Raw genomic sequence first — 8,505 nt, 5'->3', positions numbered from 1 at the left:
TCCTCCTCCCCCCGCCTCCGCAGAGGCGGAAAGTGCGCCACCTGCCGCAGAGGAGGACCCTGGAGAGAACTCAGCCCCCCCTCCCACCGCCGCCGCACTTGATGCATGGGATTCAGGAGGGGAGGGGAGGGGGCGGACGGGAGCGACCTGTGGCGCCCTCCGTAGAAGCGTAGGATCTCAGAGTGGCGGGGTGGGGGGGGGGAGAGGGACACCCCCGGGTCATCCAGACCAACCCCCTGCAATGCAGAAAGTCTCAGCTAAAAGCCCCCCCCACTCAACCTCTGCTTAGTCCTGTGTGAGTGCCTGGAGGCGGCTGGAGGATGGATGGCGGCTAATGGACTGAAGTTGAATCCTGACAAGACAGAAGTACTGTTTTTGGGGGACAGGAGACGGGCAGGTGTGGAGGACTCCCTGGTCCTGAATGGGGTAACTGTGCCCCTGAAGGACCAGGTGCGCAGCCTGGGAGTCATTTTGGACTCACAGCTGTCCATGGAGGTGCAGGTTAATTCTGTGCCCAGGGCAGCTGTCTAACAGCTCCATCTGGTACGCAGGCTGAGACCCCACCTGCCTGCAGACTGTCTCGCCAGAGTGGTGCATGCTCTAGTTATCTCCCGCTTGGACTACTGCAATGCGCTCTATGTGGGGCTACCTTTGAAGGTGACTCGGAAGCTACAACTAATCCAGAATGCGGCAGCCAGACTGGTGACTGGGAGCGGCTACCGAGACCATATAACACCGGTCTTGAAAGACCTACATTGGCTCCCAGTACGTTTCCGAGCACAATTCAAAGTGCTGGTGTTGACCTTTAAAGCCCTAAACGGCCTCGGCCCAGTATACCTGAAGGAGCGTCTCCACCCCCATTGTTCTACCCGGACGCTGAGGTCCAGCAACGAGCGCCTTCTGGCGGTTCCCTCATTGCGAGAAGCAAAGCTACAGGGAACCAGGCAGAGGGCCTTCTCGGTAGTGGCACCCGCCCTGTGGAACGCCCTCCCATCAGATGTCAAAGCGATAAATAACTACCTGACATTCAGAAGACATCTTAAGGCAGCCCTGTTCAGGGAAGTTTTTAATCTGTGATATTTTACTGTATCTTTGGTTTCTATGGAAGCCGTCCAGAGTGGTTGGGGAAACCCAGCCAGATGGGCGGGGTACAAATAATAAATTATTGTTATTATTATTAGAAACCTCCAAGGAAGGAGAGAGCCCACCACCTCGCGAGGGAGTCTTTTCCACTTTGGAACAGCTCTCGCTGTCAGAAAGTTTTTCCTGATGTTCAGTCGGAATCTCCTTCCTTGCAACTTGGAAGTCCTGGGTTCGAGTCCTACCCTCTCCAGGTCAGGAGGAGACAAGCTTGTTCCCTCTTCCGTGAGATAAGATATTTGAGGATGGCTTCCAGCGAAAGAAGAATGGCAGACAAAATTAATGGACTACGCAGAATTAGATAAAATGGCAGGAAGGACTCGGAACCTGTGGGACCAGAGATTCACAGATTGGAAGAAATATACGAACTAATTGAAGAGCAATTGTAATCAACAAATTACGCTAGTAGGACTCCAAGAAGTTTTGTAAGGAGAAATGTATGAAACATTGCAAAATAGAGAAAGAATAGAGATATCAGTTATGAGTTAAATGTAATTGTGGAAGTAAGAAATGTATATTTAGTGAATAATAATAAATAATAATAAATTTTATTTATATCCCGCCCTCCCCAGCCGAAGCCGGGCTCAGGGCGGCTAACAACAATCAAATAATCCAACACTCTAAAAACATTTCACTATAAAAATTAATTAAAATCAAATTGATGGCAACCGTTAAGCAAAATTCTGTGCAGATTGCCAGAGGAGGGAGTCAGGCTGCGCCCTGACCAAAGGCCTGGTGGAACAGCTCTGTCTTGCAAGCCCTGTGGAAAGATGTCAGGACTCGCAGGGCCCTAGTCTCTTGTGAATAGATTGGAAAATTTTCAGATCTGATTGATGGAAGTCAAAAAAAATGGTATAAGATATGAAAGTATGTTTAATTACTGTTGAAAATGATATGTCAAAAAATAAAATAAAAAATAAAAATTATATATAAAAAAGAGATTTGAAGATGGCTATCATATCTCCTCTCATTTTTCCTCTTAACAAACCCTGCTCCCTCAACCGTTCCTCATAAGGCACCTCCGGATTTATTTATTCTGTTGTTGTTGTTGTCCCACCCTTCACCTTACAACGATCACGTAAAACACAAGAAAATGTTACATAGAATACAATATTAAATACTTATTATTGCCAGACCTTCAAGTCTTACCTGAAGTCATCAGGTGGCAGGTGGAGGGCATGGATATCCAGGTAGATCAGAGTTTCTTTAAGACTATTAATAATTATTATTATTATAATTTTATTATTTGTACCGTGCTCATCTGAGTGGATTGCCCCAGAAATTCTGGGCAGCTTCCAACAGATATAAAAACATAATAAAACATCAAACATAAAAAACCTTCCTTCAGATGTCTTCTAAAGGTCACATAGTTACTTATCTCCTGGACATCTCCTGGGATGGCGTTCCCCACAGGGCAGGTGCCACTACCGAGAAGGCCCTTTGCCCGGTTCCCTGGAGCACCATGTCCCATCGTGAGGGAATCACTAGAAGACCCTTGGAGCTGATCTCAGTGTTCGGGCTGAACGATGGGGGTGATGTTCCTTCAGAAATAATTGCTAGTAATAATAAAACATTTTTTAAAGACTGTCACGAAGCTTTTATGCGTCAGCCTCAGGCCTCAGAATGTAGCATAGGCACTTGTCATTTGAATCAGTCAGTTTGGGACTTAAAGGTAAAGGGACCCCTGACCGTTAGGTCCAGTCGTGACCGACTCTGGGGTTGCGGCGCTCATCTCGCTCTATGGGCCAAGGGAGCCGGCGTACAGCTTCCGGGTCATGTGGCCAGCATGACTAAGCCGCTTCTGGCAAACCAGAGCAGCGCACGGAAACGCCGTTTACCTTCCCGCCGGAGCGGTACCTATTTATCTACTTGCACTTTGACGTGCTTTCGAACTGCTAGGTGGGCAGGAGCAGGGACCGAGCAACGGGAGCTCACCCTGTCGCGGGGATTCGAACCGCTGCCCTTCCAATCAGCAAACCCAAGGCTCTGTGGTACAGACCACAGCGCCACCCGCATCCAGTTTGGGACTTACCCTCCTGTTATAAGAATTTTAAGGCCTCAAATATAGAATAAATATTCATAAATGCACACATATCTAAATATATAAACCACGTGTCTGAAATAGTACAGGAGAACAATCCTGAAGTCATTTTGACTCTCCCAATGACATAAAATATTCCTCTGCAGTAAGGGAGGCAAATGGGGAAAGGCTGCCCATTGTCTTTTCGCTTACAAATCTACAAAGGGCGTATCTGTGTATGAATAGGGTGAGCCTGTGACCTGGATTCAGGAACTAAAGAATTAAATCATCACAAAAGAATGGCCAGGCTGCCCAGGTAATGCAATCAGACAGGATTTCTGCTGTAGACCATCTCCTATGACGTAAATATGCTGATTTTGGGGTGGTCTTTGGCTAAGGGGGTTGGGCAATGTCAAAAGTCTTTAAAGGTTCCTGCACACTTTGGTTCAGGGTCTCTCCCTCCTTGGAAGGGAACTCTCTTGCAACAGAAAAATAAAGATCTGCCTTGCTTTCCCCTGGATCCAGCTTCTATCCATTTTTCTCTGACCGATCATGGACTCGGAGTCCCATGGAGAGTTGGGCATAAAAAGCCAAACCCCGATTTTTACATCAATTTGCAGAGCAGGAGAAAACAAGCTTGCTCCATTTCCCATGTGGCGGCCCTTCAGATATGGCTATTGTATCGCCTCTCCATCTTCTCTTCTCCGGGCTAAACATCCCGTTCTCCACAAAGCTTGGTTTCCAGGCCCTTCATCATCTCGGCTGCCCTCCTTTGCACACCTGCCATCTTGTTGATATCCTTCTGACAGGCAGTACCACCTCCCAAAGGTAAAGGGTAAAGGGACCCCTGACCAGTAGGTCCAGTCATGGCCGACTCTGGGGTTGCGGCGCTCATCTCGCTTTATTGCCCAAGGGAGCCGGCGTACAGCTTCCGGGTCATGTGGCCAGCATGATTAAGCCGCTTCTGGCGAACCAGAGCAGCGCACGGAAACGCCGTTTACCTTCCCGCTGGAAGGTATTATCTACTTGCACTGGCATGCTTTGGAACTGCTAGGTTGGCAGGAGCAGGGACCGAGCAACGGGAGCTCACCCCGCCGCAGGGATTCGAACCGCCGACCTTCTGATCGGCAAGTCCTATGCTCTGTGGTTTAACCCACAGCGCCACCCGCATCTGGTGGTAAAAAAGGAGCCAGGCAGGTAGGGTGAGACTGAGGCCACCCAAGTGGTCTTCTTCTTCTTTGGTGATCACTCGTAGCCAAGTAAGATTGTCTGCCATAAACACCCAAATGGTACAGCCTCTGCTGTTCCTAACCTCATTCTTTTTTTTATTTAATATCTTTCATTTATACTTTTCAGATACAGTGGTACCTCAGGTTACATACACTTCAGGTTACATACGCTTCAGGTTACAGACTCCGCTGACCCAGAAATAGTGCTTCAGGTTAAGAACTTTGCTTCAGGATAAGAACAGAAATCGGGCTCCGGCGGCGCGGCAGCAGCAGGAGGCCCCATTAGCTAAAGTGGTGCTTCAGGTTAAGAACAGTTTCAGGTTAAGAACGGACCTCCGGAACAAATTAAGTACTTAACCTGAGGTACCACTGTATATACATTTCACTGATTTCACAATCATTTTGACATTTTAAAACTCGACTTCCTTCCACCTCTTTCTGCGGTTCCTTAAATTTATTTTTAATATCTTCTGCATGTCGAAATTCGCTTACTCGCTTGTTTATCTACTTTAAATATAAACTCTTATGCAACTGCAGGTTATTTCAGTAATCCTGCCGGTGTTTTTATCTGTTTGCAATTTATCTGTAAAAATTCAACAAACCATTTCCACTCCTTTATTGAAAGTTTGCTATCTTGATTTCTTATTCTTCCAGTCAATTTCACCATCTCTGCATATTCCATTGGTTTTGTATCCATTCTTCCTTTCCTGGGACTTCTTCTATAGTCGCTATAGTCGTGTACATGAATAAATTTCTATACAATTTGGGTAGTTCTGTCCCTATAATTCGCAAGAGAAAGGCTTCTGGGTTTGTTTGTTTGTTTGTTTGTTTGTTTGTTTCAAACGTTATTTTGAACATCTTTTTCATTTCATTGTACAATGGTACCTCGGTTGTCGAACGTAATCGGTTCCGGGAGACCGTTTGACTTCTGAAATGTTCGACAACCAAGGCGCAATGGGCAGCCTGCAATTTCCACTGAGAAAATGGAGAAACACTCTTCAGAAGCTGTTTGACTTCTGAGGCGTGTTCGAAAATGGAAGCATTTGCTTCCGGGTTGTCGGCGTTCGAAAGCCAAAACGTTCGACTTCCGAAGCGTTCGACAACCGAGGTACCACTGTATATCATTTCCCAGTAAGCCTTAACCTTACTGCAAGACCAAAAATTCCCACCTTATTCTTAACCCTCAGGTGTGTGGCAGGCCCTCTCACAGAGACTAAACGCTGGAGGGAAAGCACTCTGTACATACTCAAGCACACCCTGCCATTCCTTTCCCTTCTCCAATGCCAACCACGGTTGCAGGAATTTATGTATAGGTTGGGGGGGTTGCCCCTCCAGCAGATATCACGCACATGCACCCCACTACCAAAACCAGCACAATCACTTTTGTGACTTTTGTGATTTGTCCCCAGTCAGATGGGTAGCATATTAATTATTATTATTATTATTATTTATTTACTACTATAGGTTAAACCACAGAGCCTAGGACTTGCCGATCAGAAGGTCAGCGGTTCAAATCCCTGCGGTCCCTGCTCCTGCCAACCTAGCAGTTCGAAAGCACGTCAAAGTGCAAGTAGATAAATAGGTACCGTTCCGGCAGGAAGGTAAATGGCATTTCGTCGCAGTTTCTTCCTATCTATTCAAAGGGCCTTTGCTGCACGATACCAAATGTAAGAATTCACTGATCAATGTATCTCTGTACTGGCTCACTGGGAAAACTTCAGAAATTCATATAGACATGTGAGCTCAGCTACTCAGCAGCCCCTCTGCCTGAGTGATAATCCCTGGCATCCTGATACCTGAGTGCCAGACAGGTAGCCATTCCATAAATAACAAACCCAGATGAAGAAAAAAGGGTGGGATTAACTTGGCTGGGAAACAGGGAAATGTAAATATCTCTTTTGTTACACTTGATGGGTGTTTTGTGGAGGGCAAGGGGAACCATGGGGCAGGGTCCAGGATGCTCAGATTACTGCCACCAGACCTCCCCTTTCATGATGTAACCATGATGTATGAGTGATGTAGTTTGGGGTTACAGATGGTAGTTTGGGGTGTGTGTGTAACATGGGGATTAGCAGCTAATAAAAGTTTGGGGTCTCTTTTGTTCGGGGCTTCCATCTTGTTCCACCTGGTGGCAGGTGGGCATAGGCGCCGACACCATGGGGCCTGAGGGGGCTCGAGCCCCCTCAAAAATTTTTTTGGGGGGGCTCAGCCCCCCCAATAATCTCGGGCGCCCTTCCAGCAGAGCGCCGCCGCCGTCCCCCGCCTCCTCCCCACCTGCTCCCTCGCCAGCCAGCCAGCCAGCCGCGCGCCCTAGTCGGAGAGCCCCGGCCGTCCCCCGCGAGATTAGGGAATCCCCGGGGGCGGGGGCTCCTGCCTCGCTGCTTCGCAGCACCACCGCCACTGCCAAGGCACTGCCGGGGGGAATTTCCTTCCTCCTGGCCCCCGCGAGAACAGGGGAATCCCGACTGGCCACACCTCCCAGCCAGCCGATTGGCTGGCTGGGGGGCGTGGCTTGCCCTATTTAGGGCCGGAGCCACTTTATTTGCATATTCATGAGCTTATTTATTATTCATGAGCTTTCCCGGGCCCCCCCAATATTTTTTATAAGTCCGCGTCCCTGCAGGTGGGAGTCCTGTCACGACAGTCTTCAATAAAGACCAAGCCTACTGGCTGCTGTTTTGCTTTGGTATTCCTCGCTGGTGTCCTTGTTTTTTGTCCAAGGGAGCCCTCAGATTTCTCCGTTAACACCACATAATCTCCCCATTAGGAATTTCCCATTGAATGGAAAGTAACTTCCTTTCCCACTAGGAAACACATTCCGAGTACAGTGGTACCTCTGGTTAAGTACTTAATTCATTCCGGAGGTCCTTACTTAATCTGAAACTGTTCTTAACCTGAAGCACCACTTTAGCTAATGGGGCCTCCCACTGCTGTCGCGCCGCCGGAGCCCAATTTCTGTTCTCATCCTGAAGCAAAGTTCTTAACCTGAAGCACTATTTCTGGGTTAGCGGAGTCTGTAACCTGAAGCGTATGTAACCTGAAGTGTATGTAACCTGAGGTACCACTGTAACTTCAAAGTTTACATACTGTATGTGCCTGTATGACACCTAACAGGCAATGCTCCAAACCTGGGCAGCACAGCTTTGGCCTGGTTCTTGGTGTTTTTTTGGACCAGATAACAACCTCAGAATATGAAAAGGACCCAGGAATCATCACCAATATTATCTTAACTTTTATCCTGCCTTTTCCTCAGAAAATAATATTGAAATATTGAAATGACACATATAAAATGGATGGTGGTGGAAGCTAAGACATACAAAAGATAACTGTTAAACAGCAATTAAACTCCAATGGAATTAAAACAAGGCACAAACCAAATCCATTTAAAACTAACGAAAGGAAAGTGAGCTGGTCTCAGACTGCCATCTAGTGGTGCAATGAAGTAGCAACTACCTCATAGCTTATCTACCTATCCTATAACACAGGCATCCCCAAGCTGCAGCCCTCCAGATGTTTTGGCCTACAACTCCCATGATCCCTAGCTAACAGGACCAGTGGTCAGGGATGATGGGAACTGTAGTCCAAAACATCTGGAGGGCCAAAGGTTGGGGATGCCTGCTATAACACCTCAATGAGCATTCATATCGGTTCCCTTGGGGGTGTTCATACATCTTCCTGTTTGTTGTTTGTTCTTCCCATGCCTGTCCCTGTCAGTTTCCTGACTGCATAAAATCTGATTAATTTCTATTTCTTTTTAATATAATTTTAATCAAATTTTCTGTTTTACGATTTTGAATACTCATTTAAACATCCTTATAATATCAACGACTTCCCTTCCTCTCTTTCCATAGTTCATTTTACTTACCATAAATCCCTGCATATTTTACATAAACTAAACCATTCAGTATTCCATTATTACATCCATCAAAACTTGTTTACACTGTTGAATTTATCTTGAAGCTGCCAACGTTTTCAAGCGTACACCATTTCCCCCCAAATATTCAATTATCATTTTCCAATCTTCTCTAAACGTATGTTCTTCTTGTTCTCTTATTCTGTAGGTTAAGTCTGCAAGCTGCGCCTATTCTGTCAACTTAAGTTCCAATTCTTCTGTAG

The sequence above is a fragment of the Podarcis muralis genome, chromosome 16 (genome assembly GCF_964188315.1).
Source record: "Podarcis muralis chromosome 16, rPodMur119.hap1.1, whole genome shotgun sequence".
NCBI classification, from domain to species: Eukaryota; Metazoa; Chordata; class Lepidosauria; order Squamata; family Lacertidae; genus Podarcis; species Podarcis muralis.
The sequence above is the reverse complement of the archived record's forward strand: the minus strand, read 5'-3'. Positions refer to the sequence as shown.